The following is a 20,639-nucleotide window of genomic DNA, read 5'->3' on the forward strand; positions in this document are numbered from 1 at the left end:
CGCAAGCAAGAAAGCTCGTCCTCCAGAGACCCAGCCGGACCCGCCTAGTTTCAGATATCTCTTCAAAAGGTACCGTCTCTGCCTCTCTCAGCTCTTTTTCTTTTTTCACCGCTTGTACATATTTCTTGCAATAAATGGATGCATCACCAACACACACGGCACGGCCTAGGTTAGAGTCCAGCCGGTCACCAGGGACGGCTGAGTCTAGGACTGGGAGTGCCGTCTCGGGGTGTTGGGACCACCCTTTGCCTCGGATTTTGACCAGTTACGTGTCTGTGCAGGACACAATGGCTCGGATAATGCAGACGGCGACTGATCCAAATTACTAGAGCGAAGGCTCAAGCGGCCAAACGCCTGAGGGAGAAACGTCCGGTCAGGGTGACCAGACGGCTCTAGAGAGATCCCCTCCGCGCGCCCCTTCAACCCCTGCTGACTCTTTCTTGGAAGAGTGCGACCAAGGCGGCGACGAGGCCGTCTCTGCCCCCTTGGGTCAAAGTGAGGAGGAGACGGAGAGCGACAGCTCCGCCTCTACCTCTGAGAGTAGTGACGATTTACCCCCGCTTCCGGATAGCGAGGAGGAAAAAAGGAAAAAGTGGAACGAGAAGGATGATCCCTTCAACATCCACGTCTCCTCCAAGGACCGGATCCAAATGGAGGAAAACTTGAAGAATTTTACTAAAATGCACCCGCTTGGAGACAGGTACAGGATCCGGGTGCCGCCTGATAATGGCACCGTCGCTTGGGAGAACGATCAGGAGAACGCCAACAGCTATTTCGGCTGTTATGAGGCGGCGTTCAAGGCTGGTCTCCGCTTTCCCCTTCACCAGGCGGTGAAGGCAATTTTGAGAGGCTACGGCCTCGGAGTCTGGCAACTTACCCCCAACTCTTGGACAAACATTCTGGGGTATGTTGCCGCCTGCGAGTTTCAAGGGCTTAACCCCGACTGGGAGGCTTTTGCTAGCATGCATTATCTTAGCAGAAGCCCAGGCGGCTGGAGGGCGTGGTACACTCTAACCACGCAGCCCCAATATATGATGACCTTGGACAAGGTCTCGAAATTCGACGGCTGGAAGCACAGGTTCTTCCTGATGTCAGCTCTAACCAGACGGGAGAATTATGAATTCCGTCTGTACAATAAGAAGCCCGACTTGTTGGGCCGGAAGTGTGCTCTTCCCCGGGTTTCAGAGGAAGACTTTGACAAGATCATTGAGGCAGACTTTTTTGGCCTCAGAGACGTGACCTTGTCAACCGGGGAGACAATAAAGGTCCCCAAGAACTGGATCCCCAAGAGCGCCTGGTTCAGGGACGAGTGCTTCCTAGCCCCCTGCGGGCTAGGGCACATGATTTCCAAACGTATGCGCCTGAGTTTATATCCATCTATAGTAGCTTTTTACTATAATTGATTTATGATATTGACCAATTTCCTTTTTGCAGAAGAAGCATTGAACTTGTTGCAGACGGAGAAAACCCCAAAGCGATCCTCTGCTGTCATCCGCAAGGCGCTTGCGGAGAAGGCTGCGGCTGAGGTCAAAGCCAAGGTAACAAACGCTTGACCCTTTCATAAGTTGATCTTTTAAAATCATTTTTCCCGGATGCTAACCTTTGGTTATTTTTGCAGGGAGGAGAGGTTGGAAAGTCGTTTGAGAAGCAACTCAAACGAGCTAGGGAGGAGAACCCTGCCGTTCTCAACAAAATCAAAAAATCCACCTCTGCATCAACTCCTGGCGCCTCAGCCGGGCATCAGCAGATGTGGATAGCGGGGCAACTCGAGAAGATATGTGGCAGCATGTGCCTTGATCTTGTCAACCCCTTATCAGCAGCCGCGGGGTTTACCACGCCTGCAAGCGGTTCCCGCTTGGCTGGCTTTGAAGGTAAGAACCCTTTTGAATCCCCGCTTGAGCTGGGGTGGCCTTTGCGGGTGAAATCCCACTCTCAACAGACGTCATCTTCAGACGGCCGACAACAAATAGGTGCTGCCTTAGTTTCGCACTCATCACGTATTGATTGTGGTGCAGATCAATCTCCCCGCTGGCTAGACGTCCAGAAGCACGCCAAGGCCATGCTGGAAGCCTTCTGGAAGAGGGATAAAGACAGTATCCCTGGGATAAAGACGTTTAATCTTGAACGCATTCTATCCCTTCTGGCTGAGGTAAGAAACTTGTCAATTCAATTTTATTTTTTCCAAGTGTTTTATCCCGCCTACAATACTCACACCGCTTGCTTTTCTGCAGGCTATGCTGCGGGTGGACGGGCTCAAACGTCCTTATTCCCGCAAACGGGAAGAGGTTAAAAGGGCCAAGAAGTCCGCCATAGACGCTGACAATATTGCTTTGCACTCAACTATCGTAAATGAACTTGAAACTAAAGCAATCATTATGACACAGGCATCTAGAATCCAGCAGCTGGAGTATTATGACACAAGCATCTAGAATCCAGCAGCTGGAGTCAGATCTGGAGGCGGCCAAGCTGCGGGCTACTGATGCTGAGACGGCCCGGAAGGAGGCGGAGGAGGCCTAGAAGAAGGCTGCTGAGAGTGCCAAAAAGGCTGATGAGGCGCTCAAGAAGGCCCAGACGAACCTTGGAAATCTTCAGGGTGTTTCTGAAGAGAACACCAATCTGAAGACCAAGGTTCAAAAACTGGAGAAGGAGGCTGCTCAGGCTCAGATAAACTTTGCAGCAACCCTGGAGGCGGAGCAAAACCGTCTAGTTGCTGAGAGTGACGCTGATAATGACGCCCGAATGAAGATCGCCTGGGCTGCCCTGTACCTGGATGCGGATTATGGCGTCTGGGCACTAGCTCACAGGTACGCCGAGGACGTGGTGTACCTGAGAGAGAAGGGTGACCCAGAGCCTGAATCCTTCAACGCCTGGGTTAATGCCAACAATGAGCCCCTCTTACCTCAGCTACCTGGTCCGGGTGAAGCGCAGGAGATACCCTCAGATGATGAGGAGGAGGACAAGGAGGAGCCGCCTGCAGGCCAGAAGTGACTTTTCAGCGGCAGTATGCCAATCTCTGTTTTTTGTCTTTTTCTTTTATTCAGCGGCAGTATGCCAAAACTTGTTTTTTCCGGCCTGCGTGCCGAGTATATTTGTATTTACTGGCTAAGGAGCCGGGTTAATTAACAATTTCTCTTTCTCTCGGACGAGGTCCGTTTAACATTTGATCCATCACAACCGTTTGGTTGGGTGGTCTTTATGAAATGCACCGACTGAGTCGGTTTTGATCATTTTGCATTTGAATTTTTAATTTTTCATTTTTCATTTTTGCCCAACTTATCAAAAGCATGCGGCGATTTTTCATTTTTGCCTAACTAATCAATAGTCCGGTTGTCCTTGCCCCTGGACGGCTGTGTGGTTGTTTTCAAGTGGAGTTGGTTGATTGACTTGAAAACGTCTGATGCCGTAAAGAGCATGATATGTTTGCAAGTCAATCAATCACAATAGTGATTGCCCCAAACCAAGTGCACAGCCGTACACCATCAGGCGTTCCAGTCACTACCCAGACGGTAGAGATTTCATAGCCATTGCACGACTCCTTTGCCCCAATTGAGGTAGGAATTGCAATTTTGGAATAAATAACTAAGTGAGATCTTCAACCGGTGACCGACTGATGCCCCAGGGCATTCGGTATTCGGCAACTTGATCATTCTTCACCGGTCATTTTGGTCAGACGGCTATGAGTTGACCAATTTGGTCGTTCAATTTTTGCCGTCTGCATGGGTACGTAGAACCGACAAAGTCTGTTCTCTGCGACGATTGCACCCGGAGGGGTGTCGCCGGACGCCTTTGTCCATGTTGGGACAGGCGATTTTATAAAATGAGCAACCATACAGCCATTTTAGCCTCTGGTCTTGTTTGAGACCGGTTGTATAGCCACTAAACGTTTTTGTGCTTAGATTTTTAGTCGAAGTATTGAATTTACACTAAGTATCGAACTTAGTTGTTTAAACAAACGAGTCTTTCTGGGTATTACCCAGACGGACAGGCAATTATTTAATCTTACCAGGTATCAAACTTGGTTAGGTAAATGAAAAATCCGTCTGAGTATTACCCAGGCGGATAATCAAACTTAGTTAAATGAACAAAGTATCAAACTTAAATAAACAAGAGATCCGAATATCCGAGTATTACCCAGGCGGTCAAACAAATGTAACCTTTACCAAGTATCGAACTTAGTTAGATAAATGAAAAATCCGTCTGGGTATTACCCGGATGGGTAATCAAACAATAACTCAATTTTGCAAACAAAGTCTGAATCTTCATTAATTGACTCACTGTTTACAAAAAGTTTACAATCTCAGAAGTAGTACTTTTTTAGATTGTCTACATTCCAAGTTCTAGGCAGACGCCTGCCGTCTGGAGTTTCCAGGCGGTAGGTGCCATCCCTTACTTCTTCATAGATCCGGTAGGGGCCTTCCCAATTTGGGGTTAACTTCCCAAACTCATTGGCCCTACCGGTTGCCTCCATTTTTCGTAACACTAAGTCGTCAACTTTCAAAGGACGCTTGTGTACTTTTTGTTGTAGGCTCTCGTCATTCTCAGACGGTAAATTTCATGACGCAAGGCGGCATTGCCCCTCCGTTCTGGGAGTGAATCCAATGCCAAGCGCATTGCTTCCCAATTTGCCTCTTCATCATATAGCATGACTCTGAGGGTCGGCTCGTAATGTTCGATGGGCAAGACGGCTTCAGCACCATAAACCATGAGAAATGGGGTTTCACCGGTTGCCCCCTTTGCTGTTGTTCAGATGGCCCATAGGACATGGATTAACTCTTCTGCCCATAAGCCACCGGCTCTTTCTATTTTCTTCTTAATGTCGTCTGAGATGAGTTTATTGAAGGCTTCAACTTGGCCGTTTGCTTGGGGCCGGCCAACGGATGAAAAATAGCTTGAGATCCCCTGATCTCCCAACCAAGTTTTTAGCTGAGGCGTCTCAAACTGAGGACCATTATCAAACACCATAGACATAGGTACCCCATACTGGGTGATAATGTTTTTCCAGATGAAGGAAATCACGTCTGAGGTTTTGATGTTTTTAACCGCCTCAGCTTCTACCCACTTGGTGAAATAATCCACAGCCACTAAGATGTAGCGCTTTCCGCCTGGAGCAGGCGTGTAAGGACCTAGAATGTCCATGCCCCATTTTGCAAACGGGATTGGGCTGTGGATGGCCATCAGATGAGTAGCCGGACGGTGAATGAGTTTGCCAAATTTTTGGCACTTGTCACATTTCTTTACCAACTCCTTTGAAATTTGAAGCGTAGTGCATACTCAAATCTGTCCCCTTCAAGAGACTCGTAGATTATGCCTGCACCACATCCGTTCTTTGTAGAGCTCCCGTCTACATACACTTTCCAAACCTGATCAAGATTATCCGGGGCCACCGGACGAGTCATTTCAACAATGAAGTCGGCAAACGCCTGACCTTTCACTGTCTTTCTTGGTTCGTAAGTGATTTCAAGACTTTGCATTTCAATAGCCCATTTTAACATTCTCCCGGATGAGTCCAAGGTAGACATTGGCCGCTTGAGTGGCTGGTCGGTGTAAATCACCACCGGATGTGCCAAAAAGTACGGCTTCAATTTTTTGAAAGCCATATACAGAGTAAGGCCAAATTTTTCAACCATGGGATACCGGAGTTCAGCATTTTTTAAGAACATGGCTAATGAAGTAAACCGGGAGCTGCACGCCGTCTCGCTTAGCAAGGAGAACGACACTGAGGGCATGATCTGAGACGGCTAAATACATGTACAACGTCTCCCTAGGTAAAGGACTGACCAACCTAGGTAGAGAATGTAAATGCTCTTTCAACCTCTGGAATGCCGTCTCGGCATCATCCCCCCATTCAAATCTGGCCTTCTTCCTGATTGCTTGGAAGAAGTAGAGGCACTTGTCGCCTGACCGGCTGAGGAACCTCCCTAGGGCGGCCAGACAGCCGGTGAGTCTCTGCACTTCCTTGACAGAACGGGGTGACTTCATGTCTATCACCGCCTGTATCTTTTCAGGGTTAGCCTCTATCCCCCTTTGATCAATCAGGAATCCGAGAAACTTCCCAGACTCAACACCAAAGACGCATTTCTTAGGATTTAACATAACCTTATGCCGCCTGAGGGTGGTGAATGTTTCTCGGAGATTAGCAAGGTGATCCGTCTGGAGCTTGGATTTGAGTATCATATCATCAATGTACGCCTCCACATTCCTCCCAATCTGATTAATGAAGACCGTATTAATCATCCGTTGGAAAGTGGCAGACGCATTTTTCAAGCCAAACGGCATCACAGTATAACAGCATAACCCCTGATCAGTGACGAAGGGCGTTTTCTCTTGATCTTTATTCCATAGGGGTATCTGATGGAAGCCGGAGTAGGCATCCATGAAGCTCATCAAGGCGTGACCGGCTGTAGAATTGACCAAACTGTCGATCTTTGGAAGCGGGTAACTGTCCTTTGGACACGCCTTGTTGAGGTATGTGTAATCAACACACATGCGCCAGGTCCCATTCAGTTTCTTAACAAGGACCACATTGGCCACCCAGTCGGGAAAATTACAAGGCCGGATGAACCTGGCGTCTAGCAGCTTTTTGACTTCGGCAGCTGCCGCCTGACTTCTTTCCTCACCGTGGTTTCTTTTCTTTTGCCGGATGGGCTTCTTTTTAGGATCCACGACGAGCTTGTGGACAACAAGATCCGGGCTGACGCCTGAAATCTCTTCCACTTCAAAGGCAAAAATGTCTTTGAATTCCTTCAACAGAAGGTGCAAGTCTGCACCCAAAGTAGCATGAGCAACCGTCCCAACCTTTACAGTACGTTCCGGACGGCTGTCATCTAGTACGAGATCAATGCTTTCACCAGCCGGTTGGGGACGGAGCTCATCTGACCGTTCACTGGTCAGTGATTGCTATTTTTTCTCCTTCTTCACCTCCACCAGCAGAGGTGCCTTTCTTTTCTTTCCGGCTGCTGGTGGGGCAGGTGTTGGATCGGCATCCTTGACATTGTCAAGGTCAATTGGTTCCTGACCGCCTGGGGCCACAGTGTCCCTGACGGCTAAGAGATAGCACTCCCGGGCCGTCTTCTGATCCCCATTCAAGGAACCAACAGAGCCGTCATCCCTCTCATATTTGATGAGCATCAGAGACGGGATGATTACTGCCTTGGCTACGTTGAGGGTTGACCTGCCAAGGATAATGTTGTAGGCGGTCAACTCCTCAACAACCAAGAATCGGACGACAATATGTCGTCCCTGGCCTTTCTCTCCCAGCCAGATGAGCAAGTCAATTCTTCCGGCTGGGTAGACCATCCCACCCCCAAAACCAACCAAGGAGGGGGTGACCGGATGCATGCTGCTGACATTGTATTTTAGCTTTTGCAGGCACCGGAGGCTGATGATGTCTGATGAGCTGCCGGTGTCAATAAGGATCCGTCCAACCAGCTGGTTGGAAACCTTACATTCAATGAAAACCGGGTCATCATGCGGACGGCGGACGCTGCCCCTATCCTTCTCAGTAATCAAGACGTCTGGGAAGGAGGTGCTTGCAGATGCCTGCTCATCATCATCCTTGTCCATCTTTCGAAGATGGCTCTTGGTGCCCCGGATGGTAGGGCCACCACAGGAAAACCCGCCTGCTATTGTGTAGACCGGCTCCTTGTCGGTATCCGAGCTACTAGCAGGCTGGGGGGTAGTCTTGGAGGACTGACCCTTGTTTTTCTTTTTTGCCCCGGCTGGGGACTTAGAAATGTAGGACTTTAACAGCCCTTTGTCAGCCAGATGGTCCAACGCCCGCTGAAGACTGAAGCAGTCGTTGGTATCATGGCCGACCTCCTCATGGTACTGACAGAATTTATTTTTGTTCCATGATTGGACAAAACTCTTCATAGGATTCGGCTTCTCAATGGACAACCGGTCCTTTACCTCCATGAGGATGGAGTTGCAGTCTTTGTTAAACTCGTACTTGGGGACGTACGGTTTAAACTCTTTCTTCTTCTTCTGGGACGGCTGGTCAGAATCACAAACCGCCTAGATTTCTTTTCTCTTCTTGTTGTCTTCTTTCTTTTTGGCCGGCTGGGCAGGCCGGCTGTCTTTCTGTTTGTCGGACCTCTTGGAGTCCGACTGGTTACCAGGCGAGCAGAGGTCGGTAGCTTGAATGTAACTTTCCGCTTCTCTCAGGGCCGCCTGTAAGGTGCAAGCCCCTTTTCTGACTAGGTCGAACTTAAAGGTCGACCCGTCTATCAGACCCTTGAAGAAGTCTGTAAAAGCTACCTCGTCAGACAGTCCTTGAATCTGAATTCTGATCAGATTGAACCGCTTGACATAGGAGCGCATCCCTTCTCTCTCTCCCTGCTTAACAGTGCTCAAATCAAGGCTTGTTTTCTTAGCAGGGATGTTCATTGAGAAGTTGGAAGCAAACAGGAAGGCGAGCTTCCTGAAACTATCGATGGACCCAGCCGGCAAGTTGCCAAACCATTGTTGGGCAATGCCCTTCAATGTAGCCGGGAAGCACCGACACCAAGTGGCATCATCCAACCCCTGCAGATACATGAGGTTGGTGTAAGCCATGAGGTGGTCTTCCGGATTGGTGGTACCGTCATAGGTACCGACCAACACATTCTTAACCTTGGACGGCTGAGCCGCCTCGGTTATCTCCCGGGTGAACGCAGAAGGATGTTCACCCAGGCGTAGCAGACGAAGCTGCCAGTCCAATGGCTGGACATTTGGATATGCCACCTGACCTCCAAAGAGGGCCGGCTTCATAAAGTGAGGAGGATACTGTCCGTAAGCCTGATTAGGCACATACGGTACAGCTCCAATCATGTGAGGGCCAGAATGGACGGTATTACCGCCTGTCTGGCTTTCATGCAAGGAGGGTGCACTCCCTGCAGAAATGTTGTTGAAACTATCTGGAAAGTTCGACGTTGAAGCCGACTCAGACAGCGATTGGTTTCTCTTCCGGTTGATGATCTCCTGGGCATCAAGAGATGACTTCTTACTTCTCACCGGCTGTTGAGTCTGGCGGGAGTTATTGTTATTCCCTTTGGGGAGAAGAATTTTGGACCAATCAATGGTCCCAGCTGCCTTCTCCTTTGGATGAGGAGTGGGCTGCCGATCTTTGACTGACTTCCCCTTTTCCAAAGGAGTCTTCTTGGCCGACTGACCTCTACTTGGGCCAGCCCGGATCTGGGTGATCAGCTCTTTAATTTCACCCTTGAAACTCGTCATGAATCTCATGAGCTCGTCTCGGGTGACAGGCGCTGATCCAGCTGCCGCATGGGTTTCCCTTTCCGGCTGCCCAGGGGGTCTACTTGCACCCGCCTGGGAGGCACCCCGCTGCAGAGTCTCTCTGGCCGGATGCGCTTGATTCTGAGAGAGTCGTATTCGGCTGTAAAGGTTTCGACCTGAGGATCTTCATCCTCATAGTCTGTAAAGACTTCTAGGTCTTCACCCAGACGGTTAGGGGGTGGTACAGACTCTTGAACCATCTTCGAGGTACTCTCCCCACAGACGACGCCAAATGTTTTGGGTGTTTTTGTCCCTCGAGAGAGTTACAACACGAAGACTGATCCGGGGTGAGCTGTACATGCAAAACAAACGGAGACATCAGTTGGGTGGTGCTCCGCCTCCGACGCACAAGTTAGAAACTTGAAGGGAGAAAAAGGTGCGGAAATTTAGTTAGGGATCAGCTCGGATTCCAAGCTCAGGATGTCTATATCAAAGAGTAAATGTGTAATAAATGATAAAACGTGCCCTCAAAAAGAGTTACATCTCCCTATTTATAGGGTCTTTGGGATTTGTGCCCCTGATTAGGTCACTTTACCCTAATCAGTGGTGGGCTGCACCGCTTTGCGGCTTTCTCGGGATTTGGGCCTGAAGGCCGCCCTTTTTTCCTTTATTTTATGGAGTGACACGTGTCAAGCAGAGATTGGTCCACTTTGGGCCATCCTGAGGCTGACACGTGTCATCCTCTGATTGGACCATGTGGCGGGGTAAAATTACCCTAAACAGTAACCTTTTTAATAGGTTCGTATGACATGTGTCCTTTTGTAATTAGTTAATTGCTTTTTATTTATTTTTTTTTTACAATTTTCTTTTTTTTTAAAAAATTAATAAAATAATGGAAAAAGATATATGCAGCCCTAAGGGCTGCATATAAGAACCTAAAAGTGGAAAAAATTGACAATAAATATACAATTATTACACCGATTTACTCGTGAATTGTTGATAAATTCCCAATTTAATACTAAAAAAGGAAAGATATTAGATGCTTATATGCAGCCCTAATGGTTGCATATAGCATTACCCTAAAATAATTGATTTTAATTTTAAAAAAATCCCCCACAACCACAGCCCCTACCTCGTGAATTCCCCATGAATCAGCGACGCCAATCAACCACCGCCGGTGGAAAATCCTTCATGGAATCCTCCACGTCGTCAACCACAATCGCTGGCACATTCTCTCTCCTCCCTCCGCCACACTCTCCACTCACCCCTACCGCCCTCAGGCCACCTCACTCACTCCTCACCACCACCACCACCACCTTCGGCTTTTGGAGGGGAATGTGGGCTGTTGTATTTGGGAGGGGAAGGTGTTGAAACTCCAAAACCTTCACGATTCTCACAGCTTGAATCACAAGGATTGGGTACCTTGAGATTGGGTTCAAGTGTTTCAGAGGCCAGAGGGGAAGGGTTGATTGGGCTGGTGGTGGTCTGGCGAGTGGTTGAGCGTTGAGGGAATGAAGGGGAAAGGGCTGAGTTGTGGAGTAGGGCTGTGAGGCGGCAACAGGGTTGCACTGTGGCTACAAAGAGAGGCTAAATAGGGAAGGAAGGGTGTTGAATAGGTTTTTAAGGGAGGGACCAGAGAAGAGGAGGGAGAGATTTTTTTGCTTTTTTTTAATTAAGTTTTTTATAAATTAATGTTAATTTTTTAAGGGAAATATGTAAAAATTAAAATTAAAAAATTCTTGATCAATAACAATTTGACACGTGTCCATCTTTAACCTTTGAAGCAGGTTACCTGTTTTTTATTCTATTTTTGAAAGATTATGTGCAAAGGTCGTTTTATTGGTGGATTATCAAAAGGTTGTTTTATTTATGTCAGATCGGGCGAAGGTCATAATATTCCTTTCAATTTTTCCTATTTTTTTTAAAGATTTTTTTACTTTTACCTTAAAAAAAATTTAAAAAAATTGTTTTTTACCACCGAAACTTCTAAAAGTTTTATTTTATCACCAAATAAAAAAATTAAAAATTGTTTTTTACCACCTGTCGTCAAAAACCTCCCACATAATTTTTAAAATTCTTCGATTTCCATGTCAAACACATGTTCTTTAAAGGTTTTGGGGGCATTTTGGCCCTACAAAACTAATTTGAGGTCAAAATTGATAAAAAAAATGATCGGAAATGCCTCGTTTTGCGTGTTTAAAAATACCTTGATTTGCGTGAACATGCAAAATGAGGCATTTCTGATTATTTTTTGTCAATTCTGACCTCAAATTGGTTCCATAGGACCAAAATGTCCCCCTAAACCTATGAAGAACATGTTTTGCGCACGAAATTCGAAGAAATTTTTTTTAACCGTTAGATTTAACGGTTTTCTTGACGTTAGATGGTAAAAAACCATTTTAGAATTTTTTTGGTGGTAAAATAAAAGTTTTAGAAGTTTTGGTGGTAAAATTTTTTGATTTTTTTTTTTTTGTGGTAAAAGTCAAAATATCCTTCCTTTTTATTAAGCCAGCTTAATTGGTAATCAGTTGACCTTTCATTTGCCTTTTCCTTGACCCTTTGGACGTTGTTTTCCCTCCTAAAATCTCTAACCTTCGTTAACTTCATCCTCCTAACCACTTATATTACCATGAATACTGTCGCCTATCGCCTATCGCCTTGAATGCTCATTGCTTTCAATTCTTACTCTCATCCCCTATGTAAATTCACTTTCTTTGTTTAACTCTCCTTATCTCTCATCTCATAAAAGGAAATAGCGAGTGTGAGAAGATTGATTTAGAAAAGGAAAGTGCCCAACAGTTAAAGAAAGCAATTTGATAGTCCATTGCAGACCAAAATTTGACCAAAAATCATAAACCCTAATTCGTATGATAAATTCTTAATAATGAAGTAATTTTGACTTTTTTTTAAGGTAATTCTGTTAGTTGTTCGTCGTAATTGGGTAATTGACTATTGAATTTCCTTTTTTTAGGTGATGAGTTATTTGTGATATTGATGGATGACTTGTGTGGTGTGTGTATTTCGCGATTTTGTTTGAATAATTGCTATGAATTTGTGGAATTGATGGATGTTTGTGGTAACTGTGTACTTATGTTGTTGTGTGTTAGTTGTTTGTGTGTTTTTAATGCAGTATTTTGTGATGGGTGATGATGATGTGTAGACACCTAAAAATGTCTGCCCAAAACCAAATCCGATGATGAACAACCTTTCACTGCCATTATTGGTCGGGTTAAGTATTTAATCCCGGAGTGCTTAAAATCCATGTTCAACCAAACTTAGTTCACAAAATAGTCAACAGATCAGTCCTAATTAGTCAAAGCATAGTCCAATTTATATTTTGGCCGAACCCTTTTTTATTCATTTCATATTATTTATTATTTTAGCCCAATTAATGAATAATAAACCTAAATAGCCCAAAATTATGAAACGGAACTTAATAATACCGAGCTCAATTAGGTTAAAAATGTATTTGGATGCAATTTTAGGTAAATTGTTAACCGTCACACAGTGGCATTTACCACGCACGGTGAAATCTGCCGCGTCACGACATGTTGTACCGTGTCGCGGTGCACATACCGTGACACGAGAAATTTCAGTGTTTTTTCCCGCATCCGTACCTGCACGCGTTTTATCTTTTAGGGCCGCTAATTCCCCGCGTCACGGTACAATATCCCGTGTCACGGCATATTTTGCCGTGTCGCGACAAATATCTGACGTATCACACCACCCAAATTTAGGGTTTTATCTTTTTAGGGTTCCGTGTGTTCCCTCTACTCATTTTCCCTATAAATATGACCCTCATTTCTGCAGTTTGGGGCATCAATTAATTCTCTCTTCTCTCTTCTATGCTCTAGCCTACCCTATTCTTCCAAAATACCTCCCTTAAGCACTCCTAGGAGTTCGTACTTTACCCAAGGTTTTGTCCTTAAACCATGACGTGAAAGGTAGAACTGTTTGAGGGTTTGGCCCTGTTTTATTAATTTTCTTTGAAGTTACTAACACGTTCATTGTTTTTATAGTTGCAAGCAAGCAAAATCAAAGTAAGGAATCATGTTCCTTTTATTTCTAATATTTTTCTAACAATTTTTATATTGTTGGATTATTGTTGAATTGCTTCCAATATTAAGGTTTATTCTATTATCATTAATGATCACCATGTTGCATGTTAAATGGAATATGTAATTGAAAATCACGCCTTATAAGATAATTTGGACAACTGGTTTAGGTTCCTTTAATCTTGTTGTTAATTGAAGTGATCACTAATAATTAGAATTATCTGTGCATTAATATTCAACCAATTTAGCATAATAATAAATTGGAGCGAATTGAATATTTTGTTTGTATGTCTTTGAGATCACAGGAATGTTTTCACAATAAGAATCGAGTATAGGCCAATACGGGCGAATGTGACTCCAAGACTCACTTCGTACGATCATCCCCGATTGTAGACACCCAAATGTGTCTCCCCAAAACCAAACCCAGTGATGAATACCTTTCACGTCATTTGATTATCGATTAAAGTGAAAGTGTGGAAAGTCTAATGATGAGGGTGTTTTTATTAAAATATTTCTCTTTATATTTTCAAAAATGTTTCTTTTCTTACCCTATTTATAAAAAATAGTCAGTCCAATTTGGTTTGGTCCATGATAAGGGTCCAATAATAGTGTAGTTGGATTGGGCTTGCAAAGAACTTTCCAATGATATATTATAAGCCCAATTCCAATGAATTATGAGGAAGTTATGGATTAAATTAAATTAGGCCCAGTGATTTTTAAATGTGGCCCAATGATCTAAAGGAGGGATTATTAATTATTATTCCTAAAGTGATTAGGATTGATTTTAGTCTTCTAGGAATATGTAGAAGGTTCTTTTTAATTCTAATGGGGTTAGGATTGATAATTATATTTTTAAAGATGTTTTATTTTGGATAAAATATACTCCGTATTAAATCTGATTTTAAAACTGCTTGGACACATAGTTACTTGTAACCGGTTTTAAAGGTAATTACGCTTGTAAAAGCGCGTTGTACTTTTGAACCAGGGCGAGACGACAGAGTCGTCGCCTGGCGACGAGCATATCGTCTGGCGCTGACTCTTGTCGTTTGCGACAAAATGTATTTTATTCCAAATATAATTTTCTTTGATCCCGTGCTATTTTTCCTATAAATAGGGGTCGTATTTCCTTGTTTTCAAATCACCCAGAATTCTCTAATTCTACAATCATCTTTATCTCTCTAAAAGCTTTCTCTCTCTCTATTCTCAAAGTCTTCACTCATTAGTCCTAGACACACCTAGCCAAGTTCGAAGTTGCCTTCGCCTTAGACGTGAAAGGTTTGATATTTCTGAGGGTTTGGTCCCAAATCTCTATTTCAGTTATTTGATTTAATTGTTTATTATTTTCCTTAAAGTTACTAACGTGTGTATTTTGTTATTAGAAAGAGGTACGAGGCATCAAAGTAAGTACTTTAATTGTTTTATTGATCTTTTGATATAGAAATCATGCTTAGATTATTTTGTTGATTCCCAGTATCATGTTAGGGAGTTTTGATCTTCCTAGTATCATGTTTAGGGTAATAATTAATATTTCTGATATCATGTATGATTATTATGATGCTTCCTATTTCTTTCCTAATATCATGTTAGGGTTAAAGCTTTGATCTTTATTGTCTAGTGACATGCTAGGGTTATGCTTTAACATGATTATTATTATTGTTATTATGTTGCTTGATGTATATTATTATTGTTATTGCTTGATCACGCCTTTTATGCATGTTTAAAGGGAATTTGTACTTGTAATCGCGCTTAATAAGATATTTAATAATCTTGTTTAGGTTAATTTGATTATAATTCAAGTGATCGCCAATAATAGTCTTGTTTGTGCATTAAATTCAACCAACATAGATTAAACAGGTTTAGGGTTAACCTATTGATTGCATGTTAGTCAGAAAGCACACATGAATACGAGAAGAATAAAGTAGAGGCCTATTATTAGGGAAGATTTAATCTCTTTTAGGTTGAATTTGTACTTTCATCCCCGAACTTCCAGTCATGGTTCCAGACCTATTAGAGTTAACAATCTCCTGGATCGTTAAGGGGTGTAACCTTCACCCTATGAACGGTTTACAAGTTCCTAAAACTTGTTGGCGACTCTTTTACTCTAGCTTCCTTCCCTTTAGACATCACCATGCTTAAGTGTATGATCACAGTGGGGCTCAAGTGTGGGATGATTTGAAATATTCCCTACACCGATCCTCTTTTTTGTGGTTTCGAACCATATGGAGTTAGTGATCTCATGGATTATGAATGGAATGTAACATTCACGGGTCAATCGTTGTTTCCTTCGTTGTCCCTTTATCATGGTTGCCTTATAATTATCCGTGAACGGTTTACAAGTTCCTTAAAAACTTGTTGGCGGGTCCCTACTTTGCTTTGTCCCTAATCGTGTCCTTAATCATAATGTTAATTCCCACTTCCTATGAGTGCAAGCATATTCACACATGCTTTACGTAGGCGCACTTCACACGATGCCTACATGATGAAGGTAACTTGAAGTACTAGTATGGGTGATGATGAAGGTACTTAGTGCTAGTATGGGGGAGTTTTTAGGAAATGGAGAGTTAATATATATGGGGGGAAAGGCAAGACTTCTAGCATAGACCCTAATAAGTTGTGTTGGTGGTGGTTGGAAGACTTTGCTAAAAATATGTGGGGGTAAGCATTAAGCATAAGATATTTATTACATAGTTCTAGGTTGTACCATGTCAAATGGCTAGAGGATGGAGTACACTAATGCTGAGGCTTTGGAATTGGGTAAGTTAACTAGAAATTACAGATGCATTAAAGACAATTTACTAGAGTTAAACAACCTATTTTTAAACCATTTGCAAACAAATATCTCAACCATTGGATAAATTGGTGCCTCTTCTAAGGGTCAGAAATTGCCAATAAAAAGGGGCCAACAAAAGCCATTATTTTCAACAAACCAAAATCAGTCTTTTTTTTCAAAACATGCTCACACTTCTATCTATATATACTGTATATTAAAGTAATCCCCAGAATTATCCCTAAGTACACGTGTCGTATTCACAACAAAAATTTTCCCGCCAATTTTATTTTTTATTTTCTTTATTTAAAAAATAACATGATGATAAAAAGTTATAATAATTTTAAAATATATATTTTAAATTATTTATCTAACAAAAGAGTTTTAAGGGTAGACATTAAATGAATTCAAATTTCAGAAAAAAAAAAGTTAGATGGCTCATTCCATTTAAACTAACTTTATTTAATTGACTTTAATTTTATAATTTACAAGACTTATTATTATGTAATCGTGCATGGCACGGGGCAAAAACTAGTTTTTTACCCAAAAAAAATACTTTATCTACCACTATATGTGCTAACACAGTTACACCCACCCCTAAATTAGTTCCAAAAACACGTTCAAAATAGCCTCCCTTAACTACAAAGAACTCGGAAGCTCCAATCCAATCTTCTCAGCCACAACCCCCTAGAGGTCTTATTGATCTGAATTTGACCTCAAACCTAGTTACAGATGATTATGACTGGATTGATCTCAGGCCAGCAAGCAGCCTTATTAATCTAAATGATTTGCTTTTTAACTATTTTATTAAAGAATCCTTAGATCTAAAATATAACCCTAATAGTGATAAGGGGGATGATGAGTCAGAGGGTAGCTATGATGATGAAGAATAATACTTTGATGAGGATGAACGACTAGAGTTGAGTGAAGAAGATTTAGGTGAAGGGGATTACATCACAAATGAGGATGAGGAGTGTCTATCAATTAGAAATAGACCGAGAGAGACAAACACTAAGCTCACGGATTTAATTCTGAAGTTGCAAAGGGAAGCTGAATAAAGGAAGCTAGGTGTTGTTGTTAAGGAGGATAATGAAACCTAACTTGGTGAAAATGTTAGTGAGTATGAGAACTGTTTTGGGGTTTTTTTGAGTCCTTTGGGAGATTTACATCACTAAGTCTGGGTTCTGCCCGTCTGTACCTGCAAAATAACGGAAGCTCCGGTTGTTCGAAGTTCCGTTCCGCCTCTGACGATCAAGTTAGTGAAGATTCGAAGTAAAAGAGTGTAGAAAAGTAAATTTCTTCTCGGATTCCGAGATTAGGTGTTTCTTTGTTTTCGAGAATAACAAATGATGTAATGATTGAACGTGCCCCAAAAATGGGGGGAATCTTCCTATTTATAAGGTCCTTAGAAATTGTGCCCCTAACTAGGTTACGGAAACCCAGGACAATGAGCTGTGCCGTTTTTCGGATGTCTCGGGAATTAGGCCTTGAAAGCCGCTAATCCCTTATGGGGTATCTGCCTGCCACGTGTCATGCCCCATTTGGTCCACTTTGGACTATTCATAGGGTGACATGTGTCATTCTCTAAGGGGTCCACATGGAAGGGTCACTTGTGCATAAGTGCACATTTTTACCATTATCTAGGGTAAAATTAGAGTTTTTACTCCCAAAATTTTAACCCCTCTATAAATAATCTTTCCCTCCCAACCCCACGTTCATTACGCACGTTTACGAAAAAAAGTCTTTGGGAGAGAATCTTTGACTTTGAGAGATTTTGTCATTTTCTGAGAAAAGTATCCGCCGCCTGCTCCTTGTCCGCCTGTTTTTACAATAGTCCAAGAATTTTCAAGCGTCCTCCGTACTTCTAAACATAAGGTAACCGCCTGCTTTTCTTTTGTTTTTTTTATTTATTTGGTTTTTCCTTTATTTCTTTTGAAAATGGTTTCCCAAACTCGCACGGCACGACCTAGGTTAGTGATCAGCCGGTCACCGGGGACGGCTGAATCTAGAATAAGGAGTGTCAACTGCTATTTCTTGGACTCCCCTTTTAACTTCCCTGAATCTGACCGTCTTTGTATCTGTGCTGGACACTATAGCCAGAATAAAACAAACAACTAGGAGGCAAAATCTAGACAGCTCCTTTAGGGCAGCTGTCAGCGAACTTTCTGATTTGCCACCTGGCACTCCAAGTACCCCTAGTGATTCGATTTTAGAAGAATCAAGGGAGGAGTTAAAGGATGATGCTTATGGTTCTGTTCATCACGCCCTTCATTCGGATGTTAGGTATGGCAGTTCTGAAGGCAAAACAGAGTCATCTTCTTCCGGCAGAGTCTCTGTGGACTCTGATGAAAAATGTTTTAGGTTGGATACAACGAGAGAACCCCTCTTCGTAGAAACGGGCGAGGGTTGGCAAAAGAGTTGCCAACAAGTTTAAGAAGTTGTAAACCGTTCACATGGTGAAGGTTACACCCCTTCACGATCCTAGAGATCACTAACTCCATAGTGGTCTGGAACCATGACAGGATATTCAAGGATGCAGGTACGAATTAACCTAAAAGAGATTGAACCCGCCCTAAAATAGGCATATACTTTATTCTTCTCATATTCATGTGCGCTGTCTGACTAACATACAATCATTAGGTTAGCCTTGAACCTGTTTAATCTATGGTGGTTGAATTTTAATGCACACATAAAACTATTATTGGCGATCACTTAAATTAAAATCATATTAGCCTAAACCAATCATTAATTATCTTGTTAGGCGTGATTTCAAGTACAAGTTCCCTTTAAACCTGCAGAAACGGCGTGATCAAGCAATAATAATAAATATATATCAAGCAACATAACAATATTGACACAACAATCATCACCACAACCATCATTTCATCAAAGCTTAATAATATTAGCAAGATCCTAGGTATGATACTAACATGATTAATAAAAAATGCTAGCATGTCACTAAATAATTAAAGATTAAAACTTTATCCCTAACATGATACTAACATGATAAAATAAATAGGATGCAACCTAAACATGATACTAGAAAGCAAAAAAAGCATCCTAACATGATACTACTAGGAATTAATTAAATCTAAGCATGCTTTCTAAAAGAATAGGAAGTAAGCTAACTACTTACTTTGATGCCTTGCACCTCTTTCTAATACAAAATAGACTCGTTAGTAAACTTCAACAAAATATTAAATCAAACAATTAAACTAAATAATTGAAAATAAGGATTTGGGACCAAACCCTTAGAAAGTATCAACCTTTCACGTCGAGGGCAAAGGCAACTTCGAACTTGGCTAGGTGTGTATAGAACTTGCAAATGCGGAATTGTGTTTGTAAAAAGGTTAAGCTAGAAAGCATGTGGGAGAAAGGATAAGCTATTTCTTAAGAGAGAGAAGAGATGAGAGTTGGTGATTGTTGGTATTTTCAAAAACGGATAATAAAGACCCTATTTATAGAGAAAAAAGTCTCAAAACGATTAGAAAAGATCAAATTTGATTCGGAGTAAAACTACTTCCATTGTGGCATGGCTTCATCGCGGCGCGATGGAGCTGTCGTTTCGCGATGGTGCTAAAAAGATAAAAACACTGTACGAAGTCCTTTTCTTAATATAATTAAGTAATTAGACTCCGTAATTATCATAATTAAACCAGATTTATCATTATAAACACTTGTTTAATTCTCAATAAAATTCTTTATTTTCTAAAAATATACTTCCTTCGTTTCTTTTTAGTTGACACGTTTCTTTAGTTACGTTTGCCAATGCACAAATCAAAATGTTAATATTTTTAATTATCGATAAGTAAAAATTATAAAAAGTTGATATTTTGAAAATATATACTGTGACGAATCTAACAAGACCCAACATGACTATTTTTTTCATTACGTATAAATCATAAAACTGGGTCAAAGGGGAGTGTGTGAATAAAGCTAAAATCAAAGCGTGTCAACTAATAAAAAACGGAGGTAGTAATAATTAATCCTAATTCCACTAGAACTTAAAAGAACCTTCTAGAATATTCTAGAAGATTAAAGTCAATCCTATTGACTTTAGGAATAATAATTAATGGGTCCTCCACTAGATCATTAGGCCGCATATAAAACTCATTTAGGCCCAATTTAGTATTTTGGCTATAACTTCCTCATTATTCATCATAATCAAACTTATAATATATCGTTGGAAAGCTCTTTTCAAGCCCAATCCAACTATTTAATTAAAATGACTGCATCACGAGACTTTTCACATTTCACCTCGTTCGATAATCAGTGACGTGAAAGATATTCATCACTAGGTTTGGTTTTTGGGGAGACATAATCAGGTGTCCACAAGTGTCCCAAATGCTGATGAGGACATGGTTGTTTGGATAGAAGGGTCAAATTATGGAAGTGAATGCTTCGGTTGCTATGAGGCGGCCATTCAAGCCGGTTTAAGGTTCCCTCTCCATCCGACTGTGGAGAGGATTTTGGACGGATACTAGCTGGGTGTCTGGCAACTTGCCCCCAACTTTTGGGTAAATACTCCGGGATTTGTTGCCGCCTGTGACTGGAGGTCGAGATAAGATTTTAGGCCTTTGCCATAAATGCATTACCTCAGCCGG

The sequence above is a fragment of the Chenopodium quinoa genome, unplaced genomic scaffold (genome assembly GCF_001683475.1).
Source record: "Chenopodium quinoa cultivar QQ74 unplaced genomic scaffold, ASM168347v1, whole genome shotgun sequence".
Lineage (NCBI taxonomy): Eukaryota > Viridiplantae > Streptophyta > Magnoliopsida > Caryophyllales > Amaranthaceae > Chenopodium > Chenopodium quinoa.